The following is a 22,546-nucleotide window of genomic DNA, read 5'->3' on the forward strand; positions in this document are numbered from 1 at the left end:
AAGTTTTTTTTTTTTTTCATAGATCTATCTATAGAGCTACAGATGACCTCTTTTTTAAAAAAGATTTTACATATTACTCAGAAACATTTTAACACATTGATACGTAGAATTGCACAATAAAGTTGCAGAGGGACAGTAAAAAGCTGGAGTTATTAACTGGTGGCACCTATGTTTCATCAGTTTTAATTATTTATTTTTCTTCTTGATAAAAATAAGTTGTTTTTAAATAAAAAAGAAAGGAGTGTAAATAAGTAGTCATAACTAATTTATAATGTATTGATATCACGTCAGAAGAAGCTAAATAAAGTCCTATTTAGATCATGCTGAAAAGCTACTATATAGGTCTGATTTGAACCCGAACAAAAATTTCTGCAATATTTTTAAGGAAGTAAATAGTACTTGCAAGTACATTGAGAAAGAAGCACTTATGTTCCTAGTTGTGCGCTAAGAATTTAATAATATTACAGCTAACAGCAAAGCTGTGGATGTGTTGGCCCATAAATTCCATCAAAAATTATGGAAATAACATGCCTTTTTACATTTTGTTTGGAAAATAAGGAGAAAAATATAGAATGGTTGATCTTATAAGATAGCTTTGAATTGAAGTAGGAGTTGATTTGCTTTAAATTATACCATAAGGGTATAATTTCTGCAGTTATTACTGCAGGCTACAGAACGGGTTTCAATCTGTGTGTGCACCGAGGAAGCTGAAGACATTGTTTGAGGGCTATTCAAGGCTTCCTATTGCCTGTGTTTATACCACAGCTTCTTACCTGCACGGAAGACTTGGAAGACCATAGAAGATTGTCCACATGCTTCCAGTGTGTCACGTAGACAGCTTCAGCATTTCTTGGAGTAGTACTTCTGCATAAATTTTGATTAAATTTAAATATTAAGGGTATCTGAACTGATCTGGTGACTACCATTTTTCCTCACCAGAAGAGTAATAGATACCACCAATCTCATCTTAAAAAGAAACATTTGTGCTGGGGCAAATGAACCATACTCTGAAAGAACTGTTTTTTACTGAAGAAAAGAAGAAAACACAGGGTGGCTAACTAAGACTCACATCTGTATTATGGGCATCAAAAGTCAGATGCACTCACAAATACATCTTCTGTATGTCCAGTTTGTTTAAATATTTTGCAACTTGATCCTTCTCCATCGAACTGTCCGAGTCACAAGAAACCAGATCAGGCAAGTGAAAGCCCAGGCAGAACTAAATCTAGCCAGGGATGTAGAAGATAACAAGAAGAACTTCTATAGATATGTCAGGGATAAGTGTAAGATGAGGGAAGCTGTGGGTCCCCTCCGGAGGGAAGCGGGAGACCTGGTCACCCAGGATGCAGACAAGACTGAGCTACTGAATGACTTTTTTGCCTCAGTCTTCACTAGCAGGGGCCCTGGCCACACTGAACAAGTAATGGAGAGCAAGTACAGGGGCTCTGAGAATGAAGAACCACTCACAGTACAAGAAGATGAGGTTCGTGACCTCTTAAGGAACCTGAAGGTGCATAAGTCCATGGGACCTGATGAAATCCATCCACGGGTCCTGAGAGAGCTGGCAGATGAAGTTGCTAAGCCCCTCTCCATCATATTTGAGAAATCGTGGCAGTCTGGTGAAGTTCAAACTGATTGGAAAAAAGGGAACATAACTCCAATATTCAAAAAAGGAAACAAAGAAGACCTGGGGAACTACAGGCCGGTCAGTCTCACCTCTGTGCCTGGCAAGATCATGGAGCAGATCCTCCTGAAATCTTTGCTAAGGCACATGGAAAGTAAGGAGGTGATTTGAAACAGCCAACATGGCTTCACCAAGGGCAAATCGTGCCTGACAAATTTGGTGGCCTTTTACGATACTGCCACAGACTTGGTAGACAAGGGCAGAGCAACTGACATCATCTACCTGGAATTACGGAAAGCATTTGACACTGTCCCACACAACATCCTGGTCTGAAAATTGGAAACTCATGGATTCGATGGATGGACCACTCAGTGAATAAGGAGCTGGCTGGATGGCCGCACCCAAAGGGTGGCAGTCAACGGCTCAATGTCCAGGTGACGGCCAGTAACGAGTGGTGTTCCACAGGGGTCGGTATTGGGACCAGTACTATTTAACGTCTTTGTTGGAGACATGGACAGTGGGATAGAGTGCACCCTCAGCAAGTTTGCTGATGACACCAAGCTTGGTGGCGCAGTTGACACGCTGGAGGGAAGGGATGCTATCCAGAGGGACCTGGACAGGCTGGAGAGGTGGGCTTGTGCAAATTGCATGAGGTTCAACCAAGCCAAGTGCAGGGTCCTGCACCTGGGACGTGGCAACCCCAGGCACAAATACAGGTTGGGAGGAGAATGGCTGGAGAGCAGCCCTGAGGAGAAGGACTTGGGAGTGCTTATGGACGAGGAGCTCAACATGAGCTGGCAGTGTGCACTGGCAGCCCAGAGAGCCAACCGTGTCCTGGGCTGCACCAGGAGAAGTGTGGCCAGCAGGTCTCGGGAGGTGATTCTGCCCTTCTACTCTGCACTCGTGAGACCCCACCTGGAATACTGTGTCCAGCTTTGGAGTCCTCAACACAGAAAGGACATGGACCTGCTGGAACAGGTGCAGCGGAGGGCCACGAAGATGATCAGAGGGATGGAGCACCTCTCCTATGAAGACAGGCTGAGGGAGCTGGGATTGTTCAGCCTGGAGAAGAGAAGGCTCCAGTGAGACCTTATAGTGGCCTTTCCATACCTGAAGGGTGCCTATAGAAGAGCTGGGGAGGGACTCTTTGCCAGGAAGGGTAATGATAGGACAAGGGGGAATGGTTTTAAATTGGAAGAAAAAAGATTCAGATTAGATATCAGGAAGAAATTTTTTACTGAGGGTGGTGAGACACTGGAACAGGTTGCCCAGGGCAGTTGTGGATGCCCCATCCCTGGAAGTGTTCAAGGCCAGGCTGGATGTGGCCTTGAGCAACCTGCTTTAGTGGGAGGTGTCCCTGCCCATGGCAGGGGGGTTGGAACTCGATGATTTTTGAGGTCCCTTCCAATCCTAACCATTCTATGATTCTATGAATGTAAATCTTCCTTCCTCCAGACTTTCCTACTGGTCTCAGTTGCCTGCAGTTCCTTAAGTCAAATATTGCCAGGAGGCAAAGAGGGCATTGAGTACAACTTATCACCAACCAGATGAATCATCTCAAGTGGTAAGGACTTTTAAAAGGTGTGATATATATTCTAAAATTAAACTCCAGTCAACCTCATGACAACAATTACAATTATTGTGCTTTCACAGCATGCTGAAAAATGCAATCATGGCTCATCCCTTGCTGAGGCCTGGCACTCTTTTTTTCTGTTTTTTACTAAGGATGTAGCTTCAAAAGGTACATAATGGCTTCACCATGGGAAATGCCCATTCCCAGTTCTTAATCCCTGGTTTATGGTCCAGTTCTAAACTGAATCAGAAGCACTGTGGAGATAGAGAAGATCTGTAAAAATCTGTTGATGCCAGCAGAGGGGCTTGAAGGAATTTGTTGCCAACCTTCAGAGATTGGGACATCACATGAACTATTTCACCGCATCAAGCAAGTTCCACATATAGGTACAGTAGAAAAATGATAGATCAGGCCAGAGGGTGAAGTCTGAGAGCATTGTTCTGTAGTGCAATAAATACAGTCATGCTATTCGTAGTATCAGGCCATGGGCTTCATACTGAGTTTGCATAGCCTTGGGACTGAGGCTGGTCAGTCTTACTTTTTTAATGTTTGAAATCTGTAGACATATAGCCTCTGAAGTCAGTTAAACTACTGATTTGAATAAAACTATTGACAATTAGCTATTATTTATTATCAAATCACAAGATATTTTAAGAATTGTGACATTTATTTTATTTATTTTGCATATAATTTTGCCTATATTGGGAAACTCAACAGTAGTTGGGTTTGACTCCTTTTGTCTTTTTCTTTCCAACTTTGATAAAGGAATTATTTTAAGCCAAGAGCGTAACGACATGTATTTTCAATCTAGTTTGATAAAGCTTTACTGGTTAGAAAAATATATTTAAATCACACCATAAACTCCTTCAACTCTTGTTGCTGACCTCAGCTTTTACATCTATTCCATCCACAATCACTTTGTAGACTATATCTATTTTAGCAGCTTAAACAGAGCCAGGCACACAATGCTCTCGGGACTGAAATGCAATTGCCTGTATTTTTAAGATTTTAGACCAAACTTTGCAACAATTTTGACCTGGGCCAACTAGCAGGCTCTTAACTAATTCATGGGTACGTTTTAGAAAGTCAAATACTCCAGCCACTGTGTCTAAATGTCAGCCAGCAGTCTGCATGCTGCCACTCTCTTTCTGTGGCTAAAAGCACTTACTAATAGATATAGGTCATTCTATTTAACCCTGTGACCAGGAAGGTTTCCGAGTTCTGTTTAATTTACTACTATTGACGTAGCTTTAGCTTCTGAGATTGAAGATTTTCATTTATAATGTTCCAGTGATATCTGAACCACAGATTGGTGTACTTTGAAAAAAGCTTAACTAATTTGAAAGAACAGGTTTTTGGTTGCTAGTGTCAATTGTTGCCCTTTTTTGGAAAGTCTGCATTATCTACATGGAAACTTACAAGCACACTAAAATCATGAAAGACTGTGCAGATATTTTTAACATAATTTCTTCGGATTCTTCTTGAGACAGTAACCTGTTTTGTTACAGCATCATCCATCTGAGGATCTCAAAGTACTGTTAAAACATTAATAAATGAGTCAGTGAAATGTTGTAACATATCAGGGAGCTAGGGAAGACTGAGAGATGGATTTATCATTTATTATTTGTGCAACTACATATTGGTACATGGCTCTGTGAAGCAGAAAGCCATGTCAAAAAGAACCCTTTGTAGTCTCCCTAAAGAGATTTCATTACCATTTGATGAGAACAGGTTAGTAAAGAGTAATTAATCTACTTGCCAAACATTGGTGAGCGTAACTCCCATTAGTACTAGACTCCAGGCTGCTATTTTCTCCCTATTAAAGAGCTTTAGTTGCCATTAGTCATATCTGCATTAAAGATGAAGTGTCTCATCCTTGATACGAATCACAGTTCCTTTATGGCACCATACTCCAAAGCCGTTTTCCTCTGCACTATCTCCCGATGAGCAGGGTTTACTGTTGAAAATCTCTTTACTCCAACTGGAAAAAAGACATAGTCCAGACATCCAGGAAAGTAAGTAATCCCCAGAAGACTTTTATAGGAATAAGGGAGTTGTCACCCCAGTGTAGGCAAAAGGTTTGGTTCAGGCATGAATGTAGTCAGAAGATGGTGCAGACTGGGTCCTCAGCACAGCTCACTTCAATGAATACCTGTTAAAGGATGACCACTACCAACAACAATAGCAGAGAAGCCACTGGACAAACCCCTTCCTGAGCATCTCTCACAGAATCACAGAATGATGCGGCTTTGAAAGGGACCTCTGGAGGTCATCTAGACCAACCCCCCTGCCAAAACAGGTCCCCCTAGAGCAGGTTGCACAGGAAAGTATCCAGGCGGGTTTTGAATGTCTCCAGAGAAGGAGACTCCACCATCTCCCCAGGCAGCCTATTCCAGTGTTCTGCCACCCTCAAAGTAAAGAAGTTCCTCCTCATGTTTAGGTGGAACTCCTTATATTCAAGTTTGTGCCCATTTCCTCTTGTCCTGTCCCTGGGCACCACTGAAAAAAGACTGGCCCCATTCTCTTGACACCCACCCTTTAAGTATTTGTAAACATTAATCAGATCCCTCCTCTGTCTTCTCTTCTCTAGACTAAACAGATCCAAGGCCAGCAGGCTCTCCTCATAAGAGATTTGTTCCAGACCCCTAATCATCTTTGTATGTTGTTACATACAAGCTACAAGAATATTGTTACAGAGAGATACAGTGGATAAACAGAGGTATATCACTGCACAGAAGAAGCATAAGCAAGTGCATCTTTGTTATTTTCCTTCATCGTTTTTAAAAGGTCCTCCAGTGTTCTGTGACTACAGCCCTCCTGCCCATACTACATTTATTTTGATTGTCCTAGCTTTGCTTTTGCAGAATAATATTCTGATTATATTTGGTTCTTACCACCTTTTCTTGGCTGGCTATAATTTTAAGCCTTCCTATTAGATTAAAATATATGAATCTGTTTTCAACAGTCTTTATGCCTTGGTGAATAAACAGGTTTTAGACAATTTATTCAGATTTATAGTTATATTATCATTATCTGCTGCATGGCTGGACAAAGTTAGGTTACTGCTTTTCCTATTACCTTAAAATGCAGTAAAAATTTTTTTTAGAAAGGTCCTCAGAATATTTCAACTAGTTACAATGCAGAAACTGTTATAGCCACAAGAGAGTGCTCTTGTAAAAACATAAGGCTGAATGAAAAATAAGTACATTTTGCACTTTAACAATGAAAAATTAGTTTACTAATTAGTGTTTACTTTAATTATTGCATTTAAGGAAATTAAACACTGATGTAAATTAGCATGGCATTCCCAACTCCATTTATATTCACCTTTTTATTTGTTTTTAATTAAAGCCAAGTACTAGTAAATAACATGTATATAGCTACAGTCCTTTTGAAATAATAACAAAGTTTTGTTATGCAATCATAGTTCCTCTAACATTTTGTCCCCCACTCTTCACTCGCACAGTACAATGACCCTTAGAGATAAAATATATCAATTCAATATGAAAATACAGCCCCAATAATGTGTTTGTTTTATAAAAAGGAGTTAGTATTAGATAAACACTTCCTTATGCCCTTTCTGGGTTAAATGATACCTTTTTAGGTGCTTAAACACAAGCTTATGCCTTTGAGACCTTAGAAAGTCCTACCTCTCCATAATGTCCTAGCAGAGGATGCTTTCTAATTGCAGAATAGAGCGTGGTACACATAATCATGTAACCCAATGAAATTCTGCAATTTAGCAGTAATTATATCTTAGTGACAGATATCCTACCTTGTTCAAAAACAAACTGAACTTTGCAGAGAGAGCACAGGATCACAGGGGAGCTAGATCTTCCTTCTTGATTTGAGCTACCTAGATTTGTTGAAGATCAAAGTACAATGCCTTATTTTATGTCAGTGATTGAGCCAGTGTAAATGAGCATCTGTCTCTGTCACATCTTGCCCTCATGTAATTCATTTAAATCCAAAGAAATGAAGCTACTTTTGCTAACTTTTTCCCAGATAACTGTTTCGCTGACTAGAGGACTTGGCCAGTGGTTATGTTTAGCCCCTTGAACTCCAATTTGTGTTTATAAAGCAGAAAACTGCATCAGTTGGAGAATGTTGTCTTTTATGTTTGCAACCTTTTCTCACTACTTCTGATGACATATTTTATCCTATTCTCATTAAAATCAATGGCAACACTCTGTTTATTTCAGTCACTGCAGGATCTGACCATTAGTATGTTAATTTCTAATCTTTCCTTCCAAATTCTACCATGTGCTTCTCTTTTTTTTTGTTTTGAATAAAAAATGTGTTTTGCAGACATATTTTCAGTTACTAATGTTATTACTTTCCTTATGCATGATTCTCTTCAGCTGAACTTTCCAGATGGTATCCAAGATCCAAGCATCTTTTCCTTAGATTCCTCATTTTAAAGTTGCTACTGCATGATAAATAATGAATTTGAATAACAACCTTTCTGAGGTACCAAAATAGCTCACCCTTCTGATCTCATTATTTTCTTCCATTCTTCCTCTAAATCTAATAGCTTTCAGTCCTCGAATTGCAGTGCTTAAAATATCTATGACTCATTAATTGTAAAAAAATTGTCTTTTTATTCATTAGTAGTAGAGCTTTTCATTGAATATCCCAGCAGTGGCCCAAGACAATTTAGATAAAAACCATTATTTCTTCTGTCTAGACAGGAATTAATTTGTAGTTTTGCCCTTTTGCACGGGAATGATGGAGAATTGTTGTCATTTGATGTAATACAGAAAAGACTTTTGCACCTTTAATCAGATATTGCAGATCAGATACTGTCAGATATATTTTTGCAGATCAGATATTGCCAGTTCCTTTATGGCCACAATTCAGCCAAGTACTTAAACAGATGCTTTTCCTTAATGATGTAATTTCACAGTAATTATGAAAGTATTTAAAGTTACACTTGTGTTCAATACATTGACTTCTGAGGGCTTTATTATTTGAATAGAAAAAAACTTATTTTCTTTCTTTTAAAAAAAACATCACCAGACTTCACTTTCCCTAATAGAACCTTCACAATAAATACAGTTCGTTAAATTCTCCATCAAGAAGCAAAACCCTCCACTCCATAAGGAATACAATTTTTTTCTGAAGAGCAGACAGAATCACAAGACCAGAAAAAACTGCATGGCTTATGATATTCAGTAATTACAGACATCAATAAAGTAGATATTTAATTAGAAATATTTATAGAACATATCTTGTATAAATCCTAAAACACATGTACATTGCTGAATACATTATCAAACACAAACCCCAGACTGCATGATTTATTGACACCAAACGTTCGGTGTTCCTACACAAACGCAAAAGGTATTCTCCATCTAAATCCATGTCCAGACAGCTTAAAAACTGTCCTTATTTCAAAGATACTGAGAATCTGCTGCTCACACTAAAACCAAAAGTTACGAGATACTTAGTGTACCTGTCATCAAAACTGCATAATTATGTGCCACAGTATGTTTTCACTGTTAATTAACTGTCATGTCCTTCTCGGATATTTTGGCCATATATGGACTGTTCTTATGCCCTGAAGCTGTATTGTAAGTTTCCCTCTGTCTTTATGATAGTTTCTTATACACAACTTTAAAAAAAAAAAAAAAAAAGATTTTTTTTCTTTTTGGTTACAGTTGAGGAAACAACTTTCCTTCTTCATAAATGCAATTACACATTTACTTAAAGCCTCTTAACATAGTATAATCCTTCTATAGATCACATACAGGGCCCGAAATCATAGATTAGTTTGTATTGGAAGGGATCTTTAAAGGTCATCTAGTCTAACCTCCCCTGCAATAAGCAGGGACATCGTCAACTAGATCAGGTTGCTCAGAGCTATATGCAACCTGACCTTGAATGTTTTACATGAATTTCATGACCTATGCCTGGCAACATAGCCAGTTATAAAAATATTAAATATTTATTGCAAGACTGAATGTAAGGAACATTACACTCTCCCTTTCATTTCAGTAATCAGCATTTACCCACCAAAAAATCTCCTTATACGTTCTATAATTCTTTTATTAACTTACGGAAGACCTCCAACTTGAATACTATATTTTTTAAATAGTATCATACTGTTTACATCTCAAGTCTTTTCTATTAACCTTATTTCAGAAATCATCTTATTAGGAAAGATATTTAATAACTTTACTGTGATATATCTTTAATAAACCCATTTGTGTTTTATATCATTGTCCATTTCCTTCTGTCTCTGATAATACCAATGTCTTTGATACAAACTCCATCAAAAAAAAAATAATCCTGATTTTTAGAATAAAATAACAGACTTGTCTCTTTCTGTTTAATTATATTTCTTTTCTTTGTAATTTTTTCCCTATTCTCTTACTATATTGTTGGAGTCTACTATTGTGAAATGCAAGTTCTTTTAGTAGTGTGGATATAGATTTTTCAGACATCTAATGTAATCAATCCACACACACCCCAAATTTATTCATAGCCCACCTATTATAACACTTTTTTTTCACTGTCTTTAAATTACTTTTCCATTAGTGTTACATGTACCATCATCATCCTGATTGAAAACAGAAGCAAAAGATGTATTTAGGATGCTAGCAGCACCTATATAATTCCTGATCTGTATCTTTCTCTCCACAAACTCTGATGTCTTTCTCTTTTCATCCCCTTTCCATATATGTCTTTGGAGAACCTTTTTAACATTCACTTTATTTTCTTCAGTTCTTCCTTTAAATTTTACTTTTCATACTTCTGAGATACAGCTATCCTGATCATAGACTAATTGAATCCAGAAATGGTTGAGGTTGGAAGAGACCTCTGGAGGTAATGTGGTCCAACAGCCCTGCTCAGGCAGGGCCACCTAGAGCCAGTTGCTCAGGCACCCAGGTGCCTTTTGAATATCTCCAAGAACAGAGACTCCACAACCTCATACTAATAAAATAAATCTTAGCAAGTTAAATGTGTCTTGAAACCCTGAACAACATACTACAAGGAGCTCCCAGGTATTACTTTTTTTTCCTACTGAGGTAGCTGAGAATGGACCTAATTCCTGACTCTGAATGAACCCTGTGAAAGCTTAGATGCAGACTGAGTTGTAAACTGGGTGAGAGAAGCCCATGATTTCTAAATGTAGTTATGTTTTGTAAACTATTGAGCCAGAACCCATGACTTCACAACTTTTTCTTAATGGCTGGATATTAGCTCTTTATTTCATTTAACTTAATAATGAGTTAAGAAATGAACAAAACCTCAGGAAGACCTGTTCCTCATGGCTAGCTTGTTTCTGTAATTGTAAATTGACAATTATTTAGTATAGTATATATCTGAGTGATTGAAATGTTCTATGAGCCTCAAGCTTTGACATTTCCACAATTTTCAGTAGGAAAAAAGTTCTCTAGATGTATTCTGATTTGGAAACTTTCCTGAATTTTTCAGCTTCAATTTCACACTACTCAGTTTTATGCTATTATTCTCGGTCTAATCTCCTTGAACCAGCTTACTATAAAACTCTAGGATACATATCCTAGAGTTTTGGTTGGGAGCTGACCTGCTGGAGAGCAGCTCTGAGGAGAAAGACCTGGGAGTCCTGGTGGACAATAGGATGACCATGAGCCAACAATGTGCCATTGTGGCCAAGAAGGTCAATGGCATGCTGGGATGCATCATGAAGAGTGTGACCAGCAGGTCGAGGGAGGTTGTCCTCCCCCTCTACTCTGCCCTGGTGAGGTCTCATCTGGAGTACTGTGTCCAGTTCTGGGCTTTCCAGTCCAAGAAGGACAGGGAACTGCTGGAAAGGCTACAGCAGAGGGCTACAAAGATGATTAAGGGTCTGGGGCATCTCTGTTACGAGGAGAGGCTGAGTGACTTGGGTCTGTTTAGTCTAGAGAAGACAGAGGAGGGATCTGATTAATGTTTACAAATACTTAAAGGGTGGGTGTCAAGAGAATGGGGCCAGTCTTTTTTCAGTGGTGCCCAGGGACAGGACAAGAGGAAATGGGCACAAACTTGAATATATGGAGTTCCACCTAAACATGAGGAGGAACTTCTTTACTTTGAGGGTGGCAGAGCACTGGAATAGGCTGCCTGGGGAGGTGGTGGAGTCTCCTTCTCTGGAGACATTCAAAACCTGCCTGGACACGTTCCTGTGCAACCTGCTCTAGGGGGACCTGTTTTGGCAGGGGGGTTGGTCTAGATGGCCTCCAGAGGTCCCTTCCAACTCCATATCCTTCTGTGGTTCTGTGATTCTATGATCATTAACCTGCTCTATACAAATATAATTATTCAGTGTTTGTCTGATAGTTCATGATTATTCTCTTGATCAGTACGTTTGGGAATGAACTGGATATTTTTAGAGATAAAGGAATGAATTTTCTGATGTCACTAGTGAAGAAAAAAAAAGACAGCAGACTATATACCCTGTGGATCAAATGCTGAGGGAAAACCAATAGGCATGGAATACAGGATTAAACTGCAGTTTACTATGAAAATGACTTTCAAGCAAGTGGTACAGAGACATGATCTAGAGAAAATCTCTTATCAATGAAATCTAGAATGATCTATCACCTAAATTTTACTCCAGACTCATCTGTTAGTCAGATTTGACTCCGGAGGATTTTACTCCATCTTAGAATCTGTGTAAACACTAATACGCTTCGTGTGCACAGTATTATTATCATGATCTTTGCTATGGTCCGCCACTCTGATGAATTTGGTCACACATGCTCTTGGTTATTGTTTTTTCTCTGCTTGTTCTATCCTGAAAAATATGTAGAGAGACTGGATGTCTGGGGTCTGTTAGATATTTTTTCTCATCAACCTACCTCCCCTTGATTGAGAGAACTGTATTGTTAAAATTTTCTGCTTTTGCACATGAAGATCTAAGAAACGGTGTTCCACCATAAGGGCAGCCTTAAGCACTCTTTCTTTCTTTTCCTTTTTTTCTTTTTTTTTCTTTTTTTTTAATTATTTTCCTTTATCTCAAGTAATATGAACTGCATGGGACTGATTTTTTTTTTTGTATTTTTTTTTTCTCATTTTTGTTCTTACTTTATCTTGTCACTAAACAGCTTTCCTAACTCAGAAATGTTAATATTTCAGAGACATTGTTGATATAATACTTCGGGTAAAATAACCAGCAATTGGAAATCCAGTGAAAGCTGCACCGGTTTGTTTTTCCATCTTCCTAAAATTCTGCCTAAGTTATAAGAGTGTGCCTTTGATTCATGTCTATGTCTAGAAACTCCCAACTACACCGAGCTGAAGCATATCCAATGTCTGTATCTGTAGGGGAGAAACAGAACAGTGCAAGTCTTTGGCTCAGAACATTTTTGAAGCTATACTCCTATGCCAACCAAGATACATGCATTCCCTAGTACAAAGACTTTGTATATCAGATTTATAAATCAATAGTCTTCATTCTGTTGACTTTTAATATTTTTACTATTTTAATAAGCATCAAAAACTTATTTTCAAGGCTAGCTCTTCCTTCTGGACCTCCTGTTGATTTTATATTTCATTTTGTATTATATTAAGTATTCCAAATCAATGCCATGAGGAGGTTGAATGAAGCATCTACTTAGTTGAACAAATTCCCTGAAGCAACTCAAAATGTAGCACTTTCAAAGGTTAAAAATATTTTTTCCACACAATTAACACATAAATGTATTTTTTATAGATTTGCCCTATGCTGGCACAAACTTTCTTAGAAGACTCCTTGATGTGAGCTAAACGTAGAGCTAAACATATTTCTGCTATAGTAACTTCAACTTTCCCTAACATATCACAAGAATAGAGTGTCTCTATTCCAATGAAAGACATGTATTTTTTACCCAGAAAAAAGTGTTCCTGCTTACTAGATGCTATTTATTCCAGACTCTTCTAGCAATTATTTTTCACTTTTGGAAGATTCTTACTTTTATTAGATCCACTACTTCATGGCAAACACTTGACAGAGCTAAGTCCGTCCACAGCGGGCACCATGCTGAGGATTCTGTTTGCGTTTCTGCTGTTGGAACCAAGAGGTTATTGACGCTGCATAGCATGAGGCTAAAACTCACTAATGAACAAAGATAGGGCTTTTAGGTAGAGCCCTACCGAGACTGAGGGTTTCTTCCCTACAGTCTCATCTCCTGCATCATCTTAGTGAAGTACTTTTCCTGTAAACTTCTTTCAAGGCATCTCCAAGTCCTCCTATTCAGCCCTGTACTTTCATCTTCTTTGGTGTGTATGCTCCTTCAGTAAAGTCCCAGGGATGCGCATTTGTCTCTCTGCACCTTTGCTGTGATTCTGTTGGTAGCAGATTACTTTCTGGGACCTAAGAGCCCTCTTTCTTCCCTGTTATGTCTTAAAGGGTTATGCAGAGTGATATAATTTCTGGGCTACTAAGACTGTTTTCAGGATGTTTAACATCCTGTTATTTGAAATTTGGTCTACTGTTCCTCTAATTGTAATGATTTTGGTCAAAATATAGTCCTCAGATCTGGTGGTTTTGATGCTACAGAAATGTTCGTCATCTGGAAGCATTCTCTGAAGAAGTATTTAATAATGAAATTTAATCCAAAGTACAAACACATCTGAATATTCATAAATAAGATTTTCATCTTATGCTTCACCTGTACCTCCAGTGTTAGCAGTCAATACTGATCTTTTTGTGTACAATACCCACAGCATGTCTATCTCTGTTTTATGATTTTGCATGTCTCTACAGCAAGCATCATCCTTTACACAGGTCATGCAATGTGTAACCAAAAAAGTCACTCCTGTATGTTAAAAGTGTCTATGCAGGTAATTCCAGATGTTCATGATCACATACTCATGGTTTATTTACATGCACATCAAAAGCTTAGAGAGATCAGCAAATACGTTAGACAGTATTGGCCTCAATATTGATCCCTGACGCACACTGCTGGTGACTGGCATCCAACAGGATTTCACTTACCCAAGACCTTTAGCATGACACAATATTCAGTGTACGGCTGCTTAGATACATTTGGCTGAAGCTTTATCATCACTCTAATGTTACAATGTTGTTTATTTTTTCACAAGAAATAAACAGCTAATTTAAAATACTTTGAAACACTGTTAATCATACTTGAAGTATCTAATTACACACAATAATTTTGTAACGTTTTAAACATAATGTACTTATGGAATAATTAATTTATTTGTGTGGAAGTAAATTTAATCATATTAATGTTATAAAGACAAATTAAAGCACCATATTTCTTCATTATATAAACATCCAAACTCAGAATTGAAATAACCCCTAATGTAATTAGAAATGCAGCATTTTCCAAAAGGAATATCACTACATAATCTTGCCAAGTTATTATCATAGTTCCTAATTTTGAGTAAACACATCATAAAATTCAAAGGGAACCAAGGTAAGAAAAAGATTAGAGAAGGCAGCTCTAGGAGAACAGTCTCATATACTTTGACAGAATTTGGAATGTATTAGAATATCAGATTACCATAATATATGAAGAATTTACTTATCTTCACAGATACGGGAGCCACAAGTTTGTGAAACTTTTGTGTGAATGTCTCATAGTGCACATAGTAATGTCTAACAGGTTACCATAGGGGAAAGCGGTGGTTCTCCATCAGCTGGTCACCACACAGGTGGTGTTTTCTTACCCTCCATTCCAGTGTAATCTTGCCTAATATTTCCTCTTGTCTAAGGTAAATTGAAACCTGCCCTTGCTTTCAGAAAGTGGCGAGGTGACATGTAGAGGTCATATCCCAACTACATCATTCACTCCTTATCCAGTTTTTAAATTTTTGTCGTTCACATCATATTCAACAATTATTATATGATATTTACATAGATGGTCACGTGATTTAGCTTACATGCAGAAAAAAGTTCAAGTAATGAACTGTAATCCAATGTTCATCTCCTCTTAGCTCTCACTGAGTGACCATAAAACAAGATCTGTATGACAGACATCTGCTGAGAATGTTTCCAACATGAAAAGTGTCTTAATGCAAAACATCTGAATCCAGACCTCTAAACTGAAGACAAGGGTTCTCATCAAGAAACCATCCGTACAAGAAAAAAAACTCTTAGTATTTCTCCAGGACAACATGCCTTCCAAATTGCACTAGTTTTCTCAGCCCAAATGTCCACTAGTACACCACTGTGCTCAACTTTCCTAAAACCTTGCTGGTCTTTGAGGCCAGATATATTAATATCAACAGTTTAATATTTGGCGAAAGAATTTATTTTTTTTTTTTTTGCCTCAGGTACTAGTTACATATATCCTCACTCCACTGCCTGCCTCTGAGATTTTGGAGCCATGACTATAGGACTTCCATTTCCAGTGCTTTTACTTCTACACTAACAAGTATTATATATTTTTAATACATCTCGTCGCTAACCTGATTTCCTGGTAGAACAGGAAATCTTTTCCAGAGATGTGGACCTGAAGTAAAAAGTCAAATACTCATTGTGTCAGCCTGCTTATGGCTAGATGCAGGTAGAGCAGAGTGGCTACATCTACAGAGTTCTTGTCCCTAGTTTCCTATGCACACCAGGTAGTCTTAATGTGTTGTTTTATTCTGGTGTGGTTTTCCAGTTCCAGGCTTCTGAAATATCTTTGCACACCACAAGACCAGTGTTTTTATCATATGAAGTACTAGAATATGATACAAATACATGTGCCAGTGTCCAAGGGTACAAAGCCTAAAAGGCTGACATTGGAGGAATGTAAAAAACTAAACACTCACTCATTTGACAATTTCTTTTGGGAGTAATTGTGCATACCTGTTGCCTTTGAAATTGTCTGTTGGAGCTGCACAAAGCAGAAATAGAGAAAAGTAGCACTCTGGATGGTCCAGGAAGACAGCATTCAAGCTTTCTTTCTGATCTTCTTTCTTTAGCAGCACAAACATATAATGATTCTTTTTCTCCTCAAAACTCACATTAAAACTGTATCATTGAGGTAAAGGATTCACTAACTTATTCTGAAAGGGTTTCTTACCAACTATTTTTGGAAACGTTATTCTACTGGTTAAGTCTAGATGTAAAAAGTGGAAGTCTGACACAGTCTCACTTGTATGTTTATTACATAAGAATGCATTTTCTATTAATATCTTCCAGGATTTTATAGAAAAAAAATAATTTTAATAATCTAAACTTTGAAATGCTATTGTAAGAAACTTGTTTTCTGTGGTATTCAATATTCCAATAAAGCAGACGTGCAGACTTACATTATGTATTGCCATAGTAAGTAATTTACATAAGCAGTAATTTATTAGGCTTCAGGGATCCAAGATACCAACACCCATGTTTCAGTGCTTTCAAACCTCCTAGGCTTAGGCACTAAGCGTTAACAGACTTTATGTCTGTGTTTATTCACTAGTTGCTGCCAATGTTCTGTTATGAAGACAACACCTTAATACCTGGTGAACAACAAAAATTACTCTCTTTTCAGACTCTTCACTCCTCCTGCCTATATCTCCCTAAGCATCTAATTCTTTACTTATATTGCTCTATTTCTCACCTTGAAAAAACTTACTCCATTCATGCAGAACTCTGTACTCTTCTTGGAGAGCTTTCTCCAGATTTTGTAGGGCCTTTTTCTCATTTTGAAGACCCCTGTTCTCCTCTTGGAGGATAAATTTCTGCTCACTGAGGCATTTCTCCTCCTCCTAAATGGCTTTCTTGTCCTTTTGAAGATCCTTAACCTGCTCCTTGAAGGCCTTGTTTTCCTCCCATAGAGCTAAAATCTTTTGCTGAGGAGCTTTTTCCTCCATTGCAAATGTGCTTTGAGAGCCTTAATCTCTTCTCTGAGGGCTTTATTTTGTTGTTGGAGGGTCTTTATCTGTTTCTCAAGATGCTTTGTTTCTTCTGAAGAATCTACAGACTACAGTACTAGTACTACTACAGAAGGATTTTATTCACTTACCATGGAACTTTGTTCTGTCTTTGCATACTTTGAGTCTCCCAATAGTACTCTCTTTTCCTCAAGGTTTTGTTTCTCTTCTCTAAGGGCCAGATACTTCTTCCAGAGTGCTTGGTTAAATTGTGTCATGCAAGAGGAGATGGCAGATGGGGGAAGCAGAGATAAATTGCTGGTCTTCCTTAACACATCCTTTGAGTCAGACATTTTGTCACTCGGCTGCACCACTCATGGGCTGTGCTATGGTGCAGTTGGGTGAGTCCACCTTTGATATTCAGTAGTCATGAAACTGAGAATAGAGGTTATTGGTCCATAATAACCATATTGGTCCATTCTCCTCAGAATGACATACAAACAAATAAATGTAACACTAAATTTGAAATTTAAAAAATGTAAAACAATGCTGATATTTGACAAGCATTGTTTGGTTTTGCACATGCTGAAGTATATGCAGCAAATTAAATTTCACAAGACTGAGTTAATTATATTGAAGAAAAAAGAAGGGATATTTCCTTTTAGAATCCTAAAACTTTAGCAATCTTTCTCATGATATATAACAAGGTGTAATGCATTCATGGAGTAATCTAGAGTCTTAATATGCATCTTCAGTTATAATTTTCTTAATTTTCTCTGCTTTTCTTTTTTTATCTTTTTTTCTTTCTTCTTTTTTTTTTTACTGTGTGATTATGTATTTATTTTTTCTGGAACTGTCACCTTGCTTACACCTAAATTTGCTGTTCATGCTGTTTCTGTTATAATTATCTTGATCCAGATCAGAGCTGGCCTTAAATTTGAGCTTACTTTATCTTTCAGAGAAACAGAGACCAGTAAAATCTATACCTAAAGTGACAAAAAATAAAATATATATATAACCCTTTCAGAGGTAGAGTTGAGGAACTCTTCTCTTCAGACTTGATTATATAACTGAGAAAAGGTGCAATTAAACACTTTTTGTTGTTGTTTATTCCTTATTCTACCCTGCTGGGAGAAGGTTACGTTGTTTAGATTGAAGTAAAAATACAGGCTAAGTAGGATTTTTAGGAGCTTAATTTCTATACATAGGAGAATATTGTAATACTGGGCATGTTTTGGATATATGTTTGGTGTTTGCTAGGAAATACTAAACAATTAGCCACTATGCCATTTAATCACATAATTTATATCTCCAGCTAAATACATATATATCTATTGTATCTAATGAAGAAACCCACAGATGTTCAGAGAAACTATATTATATCTGTGGAGTATCCAGCAGGAAAATTATGATAAATTAAGGAAATCATACAGTACTTAGTGTTATGTTATTCTTGAATCAGTCTGCCATCTGGCAGCTCATGGCAGAGATGTCAGGTGAGGCTATCCTCAATGATGTCTGTTCAAAATACATAGTATTGGTGACACAATAATGAATGGCACTGGTGATCATAAAAGTTGTGACCCTCTGCAGGTAAGCATAAGTATTTGTAGGTTCAGGATTCTCTAGCAAGATAGTCTTTGTATTTTCAATATTTTTTTCATGCTTCTTCATCCACTATGTTAATTCAAAACATTATTGTCCAGGTGGATAAATGGTTCTTGACATCGGTATTGATGGCTGCCATTAAATATTTTCTGACATAGATTCTGAAGATGAGATTTTACTCCTAGCTACCTTGACATAAATTTGGGGCAACTGCATATGGAGTTATTTTCAAATTACCGAGTTTGTATAAATTAAATATATGGTCTCTATATTATGAAAGCTAGACTAGGACTAGTATTTGCAATTACGAATGTTTGAGTAAATTTAACAAATGTACATGGAAAGTGATAATTAAAGAATAAAAGAGTATGACGGTAGGCTGACTGCAATCTTCATTGCCCCACAGACAGCATTCTTGTTTGCCAACTCAAAATCCATGCATTCTAGGACAAAAATTTCACTTTGTTTGAATGAGAGGGTGCATTACTTAAGACACACGCACATCTTAGATTATACAAGTAACTTGTCCACTCTATGAATTTATGATTTTTTTGGGGCAGAGGAATACTGTATTCCAACTAAAGTATAAATTTGTTTTCAATATTTTTTATCCAATTGAAGCAACTGATACACCCTTTTTCTTCATACACTGTGTGCTCAGGATATTAAAAAAAAAGAGGTGCACGAGGCACTTTCAAGTCCAGTAAGCTTAAAATGAGATTTGGTAGTTATGTTTAAATCACTACACACATCACATCATCTCTTTGTGCTGTCTCTCAGCTCTGTTCTGTATGTTAATTAGGTAGGGAACTGAAATATGGCATGTAAAATGCTCAGTAATCCCAGGAGATGAATATACACAACTCCTGCTGAAATTTTGCAGGATGATCAGCCCTCTGAATCCTTTCCTTCAGGATATTTGATTCCCCTGCCTGGTCACACAAATTAAAAGAGCAAAGCAGATGAGTAATACTGAAACCTATAATATCAAACAAGATCAGTATCTTGGGTTTTTGTATCTTTCCCAAACCTTTTCCTCACTTTAACTCCTCAGGAACAATTTAAAATTATTTTTTCCACACTTGTCACCAGTATAAGTCTGAACATTATAGCTTAGTCAATTTTCTCTACTGTTCTCTTAAAAATGTCATTGCGAGTAAGAAAAAATAGTTCAGGTAAGTTAGTACGTGTTGTAGGTGCTTTTGTGTCAAAATGTAAAGCTAAAGTAGCACTAGTTATTTTGACATGTAGGCCATTTCCTTTTAGAATTTAGGAATATAAATAGTAGGAAAAAGCTGTGCTTTCAACAAGTGATAAAAAATAAGGCAATATTTCCTCTTCAAGATCTTTTGGGTCTTATACACCTGATTTCTCAGGACCCTGTGTAGGAAAAAATGGGATAATCTGAGCTTGGAAAAGAGAGAATTTTATGAACCCAGTCCATAGTCAGAATAAAACAATGCAGCTGTAATTACCCCAGTAATGATTCACTTCATTACAAATTCTTAACTTTATTTTCCCATTAATGGAGGAAAAAAAGACTAAAATCGTAGGTATACCATGAGTTAACAATGTGTAACCACAATATAGAAATGCTGACTAGCTTGCAATATTTTTTAAAAGGTTTTTTTTTTTGAAAAAAAAAAGATTGTAAAACCTTTTCTAAAGATTTTTATTGAACATTCTTGTATGATACCTATATGTTCAGACTGCTGTTGGCTTATCATAAGAGATGTGAAATATAGCAGAATTCTAAGATAACTCAAATGAATAGAAATATTTAAGCCAGTCCTTATAATCTTTCAGACACTACATTTTACTACTATAATTCTTGTAGTGAGCACCATGAGTGAAGGAAATGGGAGTATATCACTGCAATTTAGGGTGCAGATGCTGATTTCAAGTGGACAATGTATGTAAGACTTAATAGAACAGTGAAAATAATGACCTAAGCAAACTACGATTTCGATTCACTAGTTCTTAGTTCTGGTTGTTCTGACCAGAATGTAAAAATTATGTTTTTCAAAATAAAGTTTTAGTCTACAAATTTACATTACAGGGAAATGCAGCAATGCAGACTTTTTTATGAAATTCACTCTGAGTGGATGTATACCACAATAGCATATGTGGCATCCATGAAAGATGCAGAGAAAAGATTTGAGCACCTGCTGTAAACAAGGCAAAAGCACAAATAAAAACCAGTTTCACTTATATCCTTTTTAAATGCCTCAACCACCCACATTTAGCTGTACTGCTCAGTAGAAATGAGTAGCACAGTAAGTGTATTTGGAACTTTCCAGGTGGCAGAAGCCAACAATCCTGATCAGTCTCTGACCACTACCTCAGGATAGCTAGTCCTACAAAAAATTTAAGTATGTGTGAGAAGAAACAGCATAGTTCAAAAAAGTAAACTTCTGAAACCAAAATCACACATGTTTTGTAGCTTCTATTACATATGCCAGTTGCTGTCGGATAAACCTAAAAACTCAGACTGGAACCTAAAAACCTAACTACCATATTTTCTCCATCTGGCGCTTTTACTATTCTGACAATTTTATGCTGATGTGGCTTCTTTTTTAGGTCATTCAAACTCATGATTTTCTCTCCCAAGTGGATATAAAATTTATGTTGTTGCTTCCAGGAGACTGAAAACCTGGACTAAGACAGATCTTTGCTCTACCTGCCAGAGATTAGCAGAGTACCGCAGAGAGCAAAAGTTGATGGTGCTGTACATCTGCGCATTCAACATTTGGTGGCACTAAGCCACTAGTCTCTTTTCTGCATGACCAACTGACTAATTACTGTACTTGGCCTTTTTGAGTCCCTTCAATTAATGCAATGTGCAGTTGCACACAGTGATGGAGTCACCCATACAGAACAGAATCCAGGCCAGAATTAGGCTCTAAGTCCCAGAAGCACCTGTTACAAATACAAAGTGTCCAGATGGTCTGGTCTTTGTGGGGAAGTGTCAAGAATTGACTTATCTGTCTTTCTTACTTTTGGTTTAAGGTCATAAACACGATTTTTTTGAAGCAGAAAGCCAATCACATGGAAGGGGGGGAAGCGGGGGGGGGGGGGGGGGGGGGGAACGGCGCGTTTAAATAATCTTCTTGCCTCTAGGGCCCATTCGGGGGGGGGAGGGGGAGGAAAAAAAAGAAAAAAGAAAGAAAGAAAGAACCTTAGGACAAATGCAAAACCCACTGCATTTGTAAATCTTAATAACCCAATGGAACTCATTGTTATCACGTTCCAGGCAGGCAAATGGGATTAGCTTGTGATTACAATGCAGCCTTCAATATAATTAGATAGATTTATTTAAACACAGCTGTAAACCATAAAAATGTGAAATATTTAGTGACCATAAATTCCACAGTTTGTAAATTCAAACTTAAATCTCCAATCAGCTATTTTGCTGTGGTTTTGTTTAGGAACAGTAGAAAATATTGCTCTTCTTTCACTCTCTTTTTTTATGGATATCAGTTTTTTGAGCTTATAACAGTGAGGAGTGTTCCTGAATGCTGATTTGCTTTCTAGCAGTACATTGCCTCATTCGTGAATGTTTTTTCTTCTTTGAAATGTGACATTTGAAATCAGTGACTCCATTGACAATAATCATAGAGTATGCATCCCATGCCTTCTCATGAGGTAGAGGAAGAAATATAGTTTTATGTCTGCGCCTGAAAACAGTGAGGATATCTCAAACAAAAACTAGGAGCAACAGCAGTCATGGCTTCCTTGCAAGATTGTTTTAAGAAAACAAGACATGGACAATATTAACAGCAGTAAAAGTAATAACCATCTGTTTCATGCATTGCTGAAAACCCTTCTTTTCCTACTTTACGTCTCTGCTTCTTTCCTTCCTTCCATCCATACTTCTCTCCTCTTGCTGTCTATATATAGCTGCTCGACATAGGAGAGAAAAGAGAGAGGGGTAAGAGAGGAAGAGTGCATTGAGGAAGGGACAGAAGTAACTATTTCAGTAG

The sequence above is a fragment of the Calidris pugnax genome, unplaced genomic scaffold (assembly GCF_001431845.1).
Source record: "Calidris pugnax isolate Ruff unplaced genomic scaffold, ASM143184v1 scaffold20, whole genome shotgun sequence".
Classification (NCBI taxonomy): domain Eukaryota; kingdom Metazoa; phylum Chordata; class Aves; order Charadriiformes; family Scolopacidae; genus Calidris; species Calidris pugnax.